This window comes from Hemicordylus capensis, chromosome 2 (assembly GCF_027244095.1).
Source record: "Hemicordylus capensis ecotype Gifberg chromosome 2, rHemCap1.1.pri, whole genome shotgun sequence".
In the NCBI taxonomy this organism is placed as follows: Eukaryota; Metazoa; Chordata; class Lepidosauria; order Squamata; family Cordylidae; genus Hemicordylus; species Hemicordylus capensis.
This window is the reverse complement of record NC_069658.1, coordinates 407,626,073-407,639,283: the sequence shown is the minus strand read 5'-3', so window position 1 is coordinate 407,639,283 and position 13,211 is coordinate 407,626,073.

Sequence of the window (13,211 nt, the reverse complement as noted above, 5' to 3'; positions counted from 1 at the left end):
TGATAATGAAGGGCAGTCTTTAATACCTTCAGCCAAAGATGTTTTAGAATATGTCCATACATATAAGCAGCAGCTCAACTGAAATACAAATCAGTTGAAAATGCCATTGAAACATATATGTTTACTGGTCACTGACCGTAATAAATTATTACTTACTTACTTACTTACTTACTTACTTACTTACAGTACTTGCCATTGAAACATAAAAGTTACAAAATGACCCCTTTAATGCACAAAACCAGGATGTTAAAATAAACATACAAACTTACAGACATGGTAAGTTTGTAGAACTGACTGGCCAATTCACTCAAACCATTTCAGGACATGCAGTCCATTCTGAAATTGGCTTCATTTCAGACCGGATCGTGCAAAATGGTCCGTGCTCACCCCTGTCCCCTTCACCTCACACCAACCCTCATCTTCCTCACAGATGGAACAATCCTTACCCTCACATTTATTATCAGATAGGTGGGATTTAACCCGATGTTGTTTCAATGTCTTAGGTGCTGTGCATTCCACATTAGCTTTAACACCATGGGGCTATTCACACAACCATGTGATTGGGCATGCGGCAGGGGGTGGGGGTGGAGGGAGGGTTTTAACCTACCTTCCCGCATAAGATTGCTTTTCGTTTCTCCAGCATGTGAGCCATGTCCTCACTTGATCTGCACTGCCAGAATCCACACAGAACACTATCCATGCTGCTCCTGGCAGCGCAGAGCAACAGAAACTCATTTTCCCAGCCTCCAGATATCTCACAAGGAACTGTGTGCTGAGTGAGGTGCCTTGAGGAATTCCCCCATCAGACGGGTGCTCTAGGCATGCAGCCTGAGTAGATACACGATCTTGGCAAGGTGCATGGGAAGCCACCCGGAGGCCGGGCAGCCCTTGGTGCCCGAGTCATGCCTCTTGCCTCTGACGTCAGATGCAGGAGTTTGGCCATATGCAGAAATGGAGGCATGCGGCCCCATTTGCAAGGTGCTTTGGGCAGTGCCACTTTGCAGTATGACTAGGAGCACCTTCCCCTGCCTGGAAAGGCTGAAATACTCATTGCTAGCCAGGCTGGGAACCCAGGGCTGGATGAAGCTTCTCAAACATGGAGCTCCACAAATCCACAATGGTGGCTCTGCCACTGCACAATGCGCGATGGTGACTTCATCCCTGATCCCGGCAGCTGGGTTAAGGGACTACTCGATCCCTTAACCTTGGTTAAGAGCTGGGATAGGAAGTGGGGTTAGCCCGGGTGGATCTGGCACTCTACATGAGCTAAGCTGCTCATGAGAAGAGCTTCTATGTCTATTAAGCATTGCCTGTTCTTGCCATGTAAGTCTATCTGTTACAAATGTAAATATATGTTACATTTTTTAAAAACTGGCAACCCTTTTTAAAACTTTACCCTCCGACTCTTACACAATAGAAGTTTATGCCCATTGATTTGAATCAACTCTTCAGCCTTTTCTCTAGGTGTCTCAGTAAGCTCTCTAGGAAGCACATGAGGGGAAAACATCAAGGAGAAGTAACACAAACAAAAGTGTCAATACAGGCAGTTGAAGGGAATTTAATGAGATGTAAGATTAAAGAAGCAATGAGGCGGTTCCCACGATCAGTGGGAGCTGCCTGGGGAGGGTTAGAGGGGAGAGTGGGCTTAGCTCGCTCTCCCCACAGACAACCAAGCAGTCTGCTCCGGGCGGCCAAAGTGGCCGCCCACGTGACTGCCGGCGCCACTCATTTGTTACTACTTCTGGTTTGGCTACTGTATTTAAGGTTTGGTTACCAGCTGTTATTCCGAAAAGAGCACTGATGATGGTGTTTTAAACCAAAACGTTTGCTTTGCTTACATGTCTGTAAGTTTGCAAGTTTATTTTACCATCCTCTTTTTATGCATTAAAGAGGTCATTTTGTAACTTTTGTGAAGTGCACATTGTATCATCATTATGTTGTTCTATCCATTGAAATATATTTTAAATCAAAATATCTATACTTTTACAGTTCAAATTATGTTATTGTTTTTGAGCTCCTTTAAAAAAGAAAAAGAAAATAAATGAAACTAATTTGCCTTGAAAGAGATTAAGATTTTAAAAGCCACAATAGACATTCAAAAGCAGATCTTAGAACATCTTTAACATTTTGTTTCCCAAGTCTCCCTGCTAACCTAATTTTTATTTATTTATTTATTTATTTATTTATTTATTTATTTATTTGCTGTGAACCACTCACTTGGGAAGAATTAGAGTAGTATCAATACTTATTGGAGAAAAGCAGCCAGTGGATTTTAACGAACATAACCTTTTTGTTTTATCCTTGCAGAGTTTGGGGTCCATTGGCTCCAGCCAGCTCTTGTTTCTGTTTGAAGTGTGCACCACTTGACAGGCAAACCATAGTTTTTGTCGTTCAATAGCCCCAGAGGGGATTACTTAAAACGGTTCTACAAATTTATTACTGAAACTTCACAGGGAAATGATAGTCTGCCAGATCCAGCAAAAGTTGTGGAGAGATGTCAAATGGCAGGAACATGGCTACTGGGATTGTGTTGCTCTGTTTGCTATGGATATGGGATGGGTGTCATTTTTCAGGATTACTGACTCATCCACATCATAACAGTAGAAATGGAAAAGAACATTGTTTCATGGGAGAAATAGCTGTTGTCAGCTGTTTCTAGCAAGCTACTTCTCTTACATTTGTGTGTGCACTGATGGTCCACAGCAATAAGTGAACAATTAGCTACAAATCCCATCGACTGAGATGTTGGGGCTATTCTCATGATTAACAAAAATTGGGCTAGGAGAGCCTAGCCCGATTTTTGTTAATCATCAGAACCACTGGGCTTGGCTGCAAGCCTGGTGGTTCTAGAGCGGGTAACCCACTCTGGAACTCCTGGTAAAAAGCAGGTTTGCATCGCAAACCTGCTTTTTACAATTGTGAGTAGCCACGGAGCGCCTTTGCGCTGCACCTACTCATGAGTAGACCCCCATCTGGGAGGCGAAAAGCCGCCTCCAAGCTCCAGGGGTCTCCCCAGTATGCCCTGCGCACTCGCGCAGGGCATACTGGGGCTTGCGGGCACTGCACGGCCCCCACTCCCCCACCCCCCGCCGGCTCCATCACGGAGCCAGCAACCGTGTGGGCAGCCATTCGGCTGCCCAGGGCTCCCTGCCCGCTCATCGGCAGTTTCTAAAAAAGCAGGTCTCACAGATTGTGAGAGCCGCCTCGTTGTGTATACTAGGCCATTGCTAGGAGGAGGGAGCAAGAATCTCTCTAAATACCACTGAAAACCTCAACAGATCTGTAGGGTTCTCAGTGTACAGATGTCCATGAGAGAAATGGTACTATTCTTTAGCCTCCTTAGTCTCTGGGCCCTCACTTACTTCTGCAGCACTGCTACCTGCCGCCTCAACCAACCCCACCTTCCCCTATACTTCCTGAGCAGTATGACTGAAGTTAAGCTTGGTCACTCATTGGCACTGTAGGGCTGGATCTTCCACACCACCCCTGAGCTGGCGATGGAGACAAAAAGGGATGCAAAAAGAGAGTTCGAGGAGCATATAGCTAGAAGTATTAAGGGGAATAACAAAAACTTCTTTAAATATATCAGAAGCAGAAAATAGGGTTGTGCACAGACTGGTTTGGTGCCTCCTTAGGGAAGGGCCAAACCGGCTTGGGCACCCACAACTGAACCAGTTTGGTGGTTAGGGTTAGGGAGGTGTGATGCAACTTGTCCCTACAATCAGGCTCTGTGCCAGAGGACTGGAAAATAGCTAATGTAATTAATTTCCAAAAGGGATCCAATGGGAATCCAGGAAACTGCAGGCTGGTTAGCTTAACTTCTGTGCCAGGTAAATTGATGCAAAGCATAATAGCAATATATAGAAGAACAAGCCTTGCTGAAGGAGAACCAGCATGGCTTCTGCAAGGGCAACTCTTACCTTACTGACCTTTTGGAGTTCTCTGAGAGTGACTACAGATATGTGGATAAGGGTGATCTGGTTGTCATAGTATACTTGGATTTCAAAAAAGCTTTTAACAAAGTTCCCCACCAAAGAGGCTATTCTCATGATGGGGAAAAACCAGGATGAAAAAGCCCGGTTTTTCTCCATCATGAGAACCAGTGGGCAAGCCCGGTGGTTCTCTGGTGGCTAGCCCACCAAAATAGCCCTCCCCTTAGCTCTGGTTAGCAGAGCAAGCACTCGTGCGGGGCAACCTGGAACTTCCAGCCCCCACTGGCTCTGTGATAGCTGGCAGTCGTGTGGGCGGACAATCCGGCCTCCCAGGACTGCCTCTTGATCGTCTGTGGGGACAGCGGGCTAAGCCCACTCTCCCCGCAAACCTCCTCTTGGTGCTTCCCACTGTTCGTGAGAAGTGCCTCATTGGCTCTTGAGTAAACTTAGCAGGCATTGCATAAGGGGACACATTCATGTGTGGATCGGTAACTGGTTGAAGGACAGGAAACAGAGGGTAGGACTAAATGGGCATCCTTCACAATGGAGGGAAGTAAAAAGTGGGGTCCCCCAGGGATCTGTACTGGAACCAGCTCTTTAACTTGCTCATAAATTATCTAGAAGTTGGGGTAAGCAGACAACTGGCCAAATCTTCAGATGACACTAAATTATTTAGAGTATTGAAATCCAAAAACAATTGTGAGGAGCTCCAAAATGATGTCTTCAAAATGGGTGAGTGGGTGACAAAATAGCAAATGTCATTCAATATAAACAAGTGTAAAGTGATGCATACTGAGGCAAACCCCCCGCCCACAAGTTCACAGATACACTGATGGGATCTGAGCTGTTGGTGACTGACCAGGAGAGGGATCTTGGGGTTGTGGTGGACAGCTCGTTGAAAGTGTTGATTCACTGCACGGCTGCTGTGAAAAAGGCCAATTCCATGCTAGGGATCATTAGGAAGGGGATTGAACATGAAAATGCTAATATTATAATACCCTTATACAAATCTATGGTGTGGCCACATTTAGAGTACTGCATACAGTTCTGGTCACCATATCTTAAGAAGGACATTGCAGAAATGGAAAAGGTACAGATGAGGGCAATCAAGATTATCAGGGGCCTGGAGGACCTTCCTTATGAGTCAAGTTTTCAGCATATGTTGTAGGGATGTGCCTGAAACGTTTCGGAGGCCATTATGAAGGCCTCCGAAACGTTTTGGCACTGGGGGCATTTTGGCGCCAGCGGGGGTAGCGCTTTAAGGGCGGGGGAGGGTGTACTCACCCCTCCCGCCGCATTTCCCCCACTGGCGCGTTCTTTTTTGTAAGCCCCTCGGGGCACCAGCGTTCCTCCCTGCCACCCCGTCTTCCCCGTCGGCCGGAAGTAGCGAGTGCACGTGTGCTCATCGTGTGCGTGTGCGCACACGGCAGAAGGGCGCGCACGCAACAGGCGCACGCGCACTCGCAACTTCCAGCCACTTCCGGCCGACGGGGAAGACGGGGCGGCAGGGAGGAACACTGCCGCCCTGAGGGGCTTACAAAAAACAACGCGCTGGCGGGGGAAATGCGGCGGGAGGGGTGAGTACACCCTCCCCCGTCCTTAAAGCGCTACTCCCGCCGACGCCGAAGGTTTCCATGCACATCCCTAATATGTTGCTTTTTAGTTTGGAAAAAAGGTGACTACAGAGACCCATGATAGAGGTCTATAAAAGTATGCACGGAATAGAGAGCTATTCCCCCACCTCCCTCTTTCACAACACTAGAACCAGGTGTCATCCCACATCAGAAGCAGAGAATGAAAGCCCAGAAACAGAAACTGAAGGCCAGAAAATGTATGACCAACAGAAGGAAGTACTTCTTCACACAGTGCATAATTAACCTATGGAATTCTCTACACAGGATGTGGTGATGGCCTCTAGCTTGGATGGCTTTAAAAGGGGATTCAACAGATTCAAAGAGAACAGGTCTATCAATGGCTACTAGTCTGGTGGCTTTAGGCCACCTGTAGCCTCAGAGGTAAGATTCCTCTAAATACCAGTTACAGGGGAGCAACAACAGGAGAGGGGGAGGTGCCGTCACCTCTTGCCTGTGGGCTTCTCAGAGGCATCTGGTGGGCTACTGTGTGAAACAGGATGTTGGACTAGATGGGCCTTGGGCCTAATCCAGCAGGGCTGTTCTTATGTATGTTCTTAGCTATAGCACCTCCTTCCACACATAGTTGCTGGATAGCAGCATCAATTTTTTCAAAGTAATGTTTCTTCTGCCTCAGCTGCTTTGCACCCACTCTCTTGGATCAGAGCCATATTGACTAAATATGAACAAATAATGTATTTTCCTAACTCTCAGATTTCTGTATCTGTTCCATAGCTGCATTCAGTCACATATTTAGTAAGCAGTGAAACAAGAATCATTGTTTTAACTTTTATGAGTTTCAAGAAAATATAAAGCTAGCCTAGCAACAGTGGAGACTGAAAATGCACCTAGTTGGCTGATGCGATTATGACATCACTTTAATTAATTAATTAATCAATCAATCAATCAATTTATATACCGCTTGGTGTATCTCTCTCTCTAGGCATAGACATTTAAAAAGTACAGGGGAGTACATCACTTTCCTTTTTTGCTCTGGGGCAGAGATACTGCAGTGTATTCTGCTTGGTATTCTCTGCCTTCTTTGCTGCCAATTAACAGGTCCCAAAATTATGAAGGTGAGAGACTACATGGTGGGTGGGAAGGTCGAGGACTCATCCAACTTTGCTAACAGCTAATGAGGAGATAGTAGCTCTGATGTGAGTGGGATACTGCTGGGGTGGCGTAACTCTTTCTTGGATAGTGAAGGCCTTTGGCATGTGAGGCGGTGGCAGCTCTGATTTGGGGTGGGGGGATACTGGAGGGAAGCTGAGGAACCCTTTCTCTACCACCATCTCTAGTGATCATGGGGGTGGGGGTGGTGTGTGGGGGGAACAGATGGCAAGCCACAGATGGAAGTTAGCAAAGGGGTGTTTACTTAGTTACACTGAAAGACCAAAGAAGCTGTGTTACCTAGGTCTATGGAGGGAGGGCACTCTGCACTTAATAGTAAACAGTAAGGAAAAAAACACACTCTGCAGTTAATGGTGGCAGAAAAGAAAAGGCACTCTACACATGTGTTGGCACCATTGTTCGTTATTCTTGGGCTTTTCCTTTCTTCCACCATTAACTGCAGAACTGTGCTTCTTGCATTACTGCTAACTGCAGAGTATCCTCCCTCCACACACCCAGGTTTAAAAAGCAGGGACTCCAAGGCAGATGAATCTTTCTTAGCAGGAGTGGTGGGGGTGCTTTTATCCCTACCTTAATTTAAGTGATTAATTTTTAAAACAAATATATACTACCCAAAACTTATGTCTCTGTAATGCCATAGATCTGCCCAGGGGTGTATCTAGAGAGGGGCAGGCAGGGCCCTCTCTAGATACATTTTAAAAAATGGCCACCGAAAACAAAATGGCCACCGCACATGCTCAAGTGGCCTCTGTGAGGCCCTAAGCCATGCCAGGCCTTGCAGAAGCCATTTGACCATGGGCAGTGGCCGTTTTGTTTTCAGTGGCCATTTAAAAAAAAACAATTATTTTTTAAAATGGCCACCGCACATGCTCAAATGGTCCCTGCAAGGCTCTAGAGGCCCTTTGCAGACCCCCCCATGACCTTTAGGAAGCCCCCCAAAGGGGCTAAAGGTAAAAAAAATATAAAATTAATATGTCACTGTACACATATTCAGTTTGGCACTATGTACAGAGAATCCCCCTCCCCTTGGCCTTGTGCAGAGGGGAGGGAGTCTGTCCCAGCCCTGCACGAGGCCCAAGAAGTGGGCTGATTGGCTCCTTTAGATTTGGGGGTGTGGTTTCGGCCGCAATCGGCCGATCCATGCCCCAGGCTCTTCAGTTCGGCCTGGGCATTCCCCTCCCTCCCTTCCCTGATGCAGATCGGGCCTAGTGACTGGTCGCCCATGGGGGCCGAGTAGGAATTTTTTGCTCTCAACGCATTGGCCACTGTTGGGTTTTTTTTCGCCTACTCCGTTCTGTACTCAGGCGTTTAGTTAGAGTTAGGCCGGTCACAATGGCCGGTCACAATGGCAGGATTGTATTCATTTGCTCTTACTTTTCTTCTTGTGATAAGTGAGTTAAATGTGATGTCTTAATAATATGGCTATTAATGGTGAGTTTTTCTTTGAATCAGTGTGAAATCCTTAGTATTAAGGCCCACTGGGAGTTTCTTGCTCTCTTTCTCTCATTTTAACTGTCTTTCTGAAATACTAGAATATATTCCAAGCAGTGACACAGTTTACTCTGCATATCCTTTAATTATTTTCAGAGTATCTGGGAAAAGTCAAATTCTCCATTTATTTTTAAAACTTATGTAATGGTGATGCTGCAATGCATAGTAGAGAATTAGACAGGCACTTCTGTTTAGTTTTCCAAATACACCTTAGCATAGTATTTGGGTATTTCATGAGCCCCAGCATACTGAAATGTGTAGTTTTCCAGCATTTTTTGGTCTGGCTACGTCCGCTTCTAAATAGTTTTTGAAATATTAAAAGATGAATGAACTTGACTTGTATTTTTGAGCTGATATTATGGTAAAGTTATCTGAAAGATGGGTGTCAGATGTTTGGACAGGGGGCGCAATTTCAGTGCTTGCCCTAGGCACTATTTTCCCTAGATACACTTCTCTGCCTGATATCTCTGGAGCTGAAGTACCATAAGATAAGGGTTCTCCCTCACCACCAAAATTAAAAGGCACTTTACTCTCTGCTAGGGGTGTGCACGGAACCGCCAACTGCGGTCCGGCACTGGGGTGGGGGGTACCTTTAAGAGCGGCGGGAGGGTTTACTTACCCCTCCCGCTGCTTTCCTGCTCTGGCGCTGTAATCCTAAGCGTAATTGGGGCGGCAGGATACCTCCCTGCCGCCCCTTCCCCGAAATTGCTTGAAAAAAACTCGCAGCAGTCCTTTGAGTGCGCGCGCACATCACAGAGACGAGCGCGTGCAGGGAGGTGTCCTGCCGCCCCAATTACTCTTAGTATTACAGCGCCAGAGTGGGAAAGCAGTGGGAGGGGTAAGTAAACCCTCCCGCCGCTCTTAAACGTACCCCCCCACCCAAACCGGACCGCCCAGGTCCGGACCGGTCTGGAGGCTTTTTCAATGGCCTCCGGACAGGACCGGTCCGGGCCCATCCCTACTCTCTGCACACTTGTTAGCCAGCCCCCACACACACACTTCTCTGTTCCTATCTTCATCTTCTTGGCCCTCCCAGCTCAGGGTATTTTTCCTTTAGGAACATGGGAGAGACTCAGGAAACAGCCTCCTTGGTCTTTCAGTGTAATTAAGTAAACATCCCCTTGCAAAGATGCTGTCTGTAGCTTCCCTGCTGCTCCCCACACATTCCAACCTCACTCCTGGGATCACTAGCAGTAGTGCAAGAGAAATAAAGAGTTCCTCAGCCCACCTCCTGTATACCCCCAAATCAGAGCCACATTCACCAAAGGCCTGCTGTATCGGAGAAAGAGAGTGTTCCTCACTTAGCCCACTCCAGCAGTATCTGAACCAAATCAGAGCTTCAGCCTCCTCATTACTTGGCATCAAAGTTGGATGAATCTCCCACCTCAACTCCCCATGTAATTTATCATCTTAATGATTTTAGTCCTGTTAGTTGGCAGCAAAGAAAAAGGCAGAGAAAACCTAGCAGAAAAAGCTGCAATATTTAGGCCCCAGAACAGAACAACAAAGCGATGTCATAATTGCATCAGCCAATGGGTGTGTGTTTTCAGTCTCATTTCAGGATTGCAGTTTTCAGCTAACTTCAAAGTGTTTTTAAGGGAAAACTGTAACAGTGAGAACACAGATTCCCCCCCCCCCTCTATATGTATCATATAAGTAACAGTTGACAACACAATGAAGATGTTGTCATGCACAGCCTAACCCAGGCTAGGGAAGCCCAGCCTGGGTTAGGCTTCGTATGGGAATCTCTTGGATTGGGCCCAATCCCAGTGGGGCACCACCTCCTAGCATGGCTTTTAGCCTGGGTTAACGGTGTTCCAGCATACTGGGATCTGGGATCGTGTGTCTCCTTGACTGTGTTCCCTTAGAGCACCCATCTCTAGGCACGCAATGCATTGTGGGATACCCAGAGGGTGGGACACACCATCCCAGCCTCCAGAGCTCTATGCTGCCTGGCACAGCAGCTGATCCTCTGGGAGTGTGGATCATCTGGGGGGAAGGTAAGATTCGCACAGCATTCCCCCTGCCCACCTGCTTCCCTGCCCACCCAGTTGTGTGAATGGCCCCATTGAATTCTTTTTTTGCACTTCTGCATTCAAAAGGATTTCTGCTAGGGTTAATAGTGCTTTATTTCATTCTGCACATTAAGGGTTGGTGTGGTGTTCTGTCCACAAGGAAATATTTTGCTATGTAATCAAGCTTTTATTACATGGAAAGTCAGGGGGTGGGACTATTCAGCATTTTCCCCACTGTTATTTTCCTCCTTTTGCTTCTATACTTCTTTCAGACCTATATCACTACAATTAGCACAAATTATAATCTCGTTTGTCTGCAACCTCTAGTTATCTGAAGCCACGGCACATCTTCTTATCCTTCCCTTGCAACAGAACCCAACATTAAAGTAAAATAGCATCCCTGAGTAAATAATAGTTGTGATTAGATGAACATTTTTTATATTCCTGAAGTCCTCAGGAGGGTAAATGACACAGTTCTGTAAAGTATGCTGAATAAGGTAATGAAATTTGACTGAGTGAAGCAACTGAAGTACTGAGCTAAGAACGGGTTTAATCTAAGGTCACATAAGGTTGTTTAGAGCCAAATGCTTGGCTTCTTATCATGTTTCTTGAATTTACAGACCCTGTGTCTTCCTTCCTCACAGAAAGAAATGTTTCTGAGGTAAACTTGTCAATTTTTGTTTGTGTTTCTCTAAAACAGGGCTTTGGAACTCTTGCCATGCATTTGCCAATAGTCTTCTCCAGGGGCATTGCTAGCTACTTAAAAGATTTGGGGCCCGAGCCCACAGCTTCCCTTTTGATAATTAAACTTTATCATATCCCCCAAGAATAATTATGTTCAAGACTCTACAGTTACTGCAGAGTCTACTGTGGAGGTGTCCAGCAACTATTCTTGTGTGGTTAAATTGGATCAATTTCAGTTTGTGACTCCCGAGGATGTGGACAAGATATGTGGGACAGTGCGCCTTACCACCTCTCCTCTTGACCCTTGCACAACTTGGCTTATAAAATCTAGTGGTGAGGTTACTGGAGAGGATCTTGTTAAGATCATTAAAGCTTCTCTGAGGGAAGGCAGAATTATTCGACCACGCTTGAGGAGGCCTGCATTGGATTCCTCAGAATTAGACAATTATAGGCCTGTCTCCAACCTCCCATGGTTGGGCAAGGTGATTGAGAGGGTGGCGGCGTCTCTGCTCCAGGCTGTCTTGGAGGAAGCAGATTATCTGGATCAATTTCAAACTGGCATTCAGGCAGGCTATGGGGTTGATATGGCCTTGGTCGGCCTATTGGCTGATCTCCAATTAGGAATTGACAGGGGGAGTGTGACTCTGTTGATCTATTTGGATCTCTCAGTGGCTTTCGATACCATTGACCATAGTATCCTTTTGGGGGCACCTAAAGGGGTTGGGGGTAGGAGGCACAGCTCTGCAGTGATTCGACTCCTACCTCTCAGGTAGGTTCCAGTTGGTGTTGCTTGGAGACTGTTGCTCTTCAAAACAAGAGCTCTGGTATGGAGTCCCACAAGGCTCCATACTGACTCCAATACTTTTTAACATCTACATGAAACTGCTGGGGAGATCATCAGATTTGGTGCAGGGTGTTATCAATATGGTAATAGACAACCAAATCAGTTTCTCCACGTCAACTTCATTCAATGGCCTAGCTTTCCTAAATGCCTGCCTGGAGGCCATAAGGCTTTCCACATGAGCAGTGTGGAGAGCCGAAGAGGGTGCTGCGGGGATAGTGGGCTTGACCCGCTCTCCTCGCAGGTGAGCAGGGAGCTTGCCCTGGGTGGCTAGATCAGCTGGCCACACCATCACTGGCTCCATCATGGAATCAATTGGTGTGGTGGGGATCAGGGGTCTCCTGGCCCCTGGAATTTCCAGAATGCCCTGTGTGAGTGCATGGGGCATTCTGGGGAGCCCCCAACACTGGGAGGCTTGTTGCAGCCTCCCAGTAGAGGGCCTCCTCATGAGTCACCACAGCGACACACTGAGGCTCTTCTCATGATTAGTGAGAAGAGCCATAGGGGGGTTAGCGGGGAGAGTGGGTTTAGCCCGCTCTTCCCATAGACGAGCAGGGCGGTAGGATTGGCCACCCACATGACTGTTGGCTCCGTTACGGAGCTGGCTGGGGGGATCGGGGGCCGAGCGCCCCCTGGAAGCTCCAGCATGCCATGCACGATGGATGCCCTGCGAGCGATGGATGCCCAGTGTGATGGATGCCTTGTGAGTGTGCAGGGCATGCTGGAGAGACCCCCAAGCCAGGAGGCTGCTTTTCAGCCTCCCAGTTGAAGGTCTATGCATGAGTTGCCACGGCGCAGAGCCATGGCGCAGCAACACACGAGTTAAAAAAACTGGGTTTGCAGAGCACTCACTCTGCAAACCTGGTTTAAGGGCAGGGGTACTTTAGTGGGTTACCCTGAGCCTGGTGGTTCACATGATGGGAGAAAATCAGGCTAGCCTCAACTAGCCTGATTTTCTCCCATCGTGTGCATAGCCTCACTATCGCTCCACTAACCTCATTTGGTGTGTGTGTGGGGAGAGATTAAGCAGCTTTGCCGCCAGGAGCCGCACAGCTCCCAGTGGTTCACACACACGGCAGGGCTCCCTAAGCCTTGTTTCCACCACACATGAGAATAGCCTCAGTAATGGGATGGATGAGAGAGAACAAATTGAGGCTGACTCCAAGCAAGTCGGAGGTACTCATTGTGGGAGGTTGAGACTTAGGAGGTGCCTGTTCTGGATGGGGTTGCACTCCCCCGGAAAGAGCAGGTACATCGTCTGGGAGTACTTCTGGACCCAGACCTCTCCTTGATTTCTCAAGTTGAGGCAGTGGGCAAGAGTGGAAGTAGCAGAGATATAAGTAAGACTAGGAACTCTCTCCGATGCTCTGTGCAGGTGCCTCCTCTGCTGCATTTCCTTTCTAGAAGAGGTCATGGAGGTGTCTGATGCAAGACTAGTATAGGAAAAACATGCTTAGCCTGTCAGATTTTCTTCCCCTATTGAACT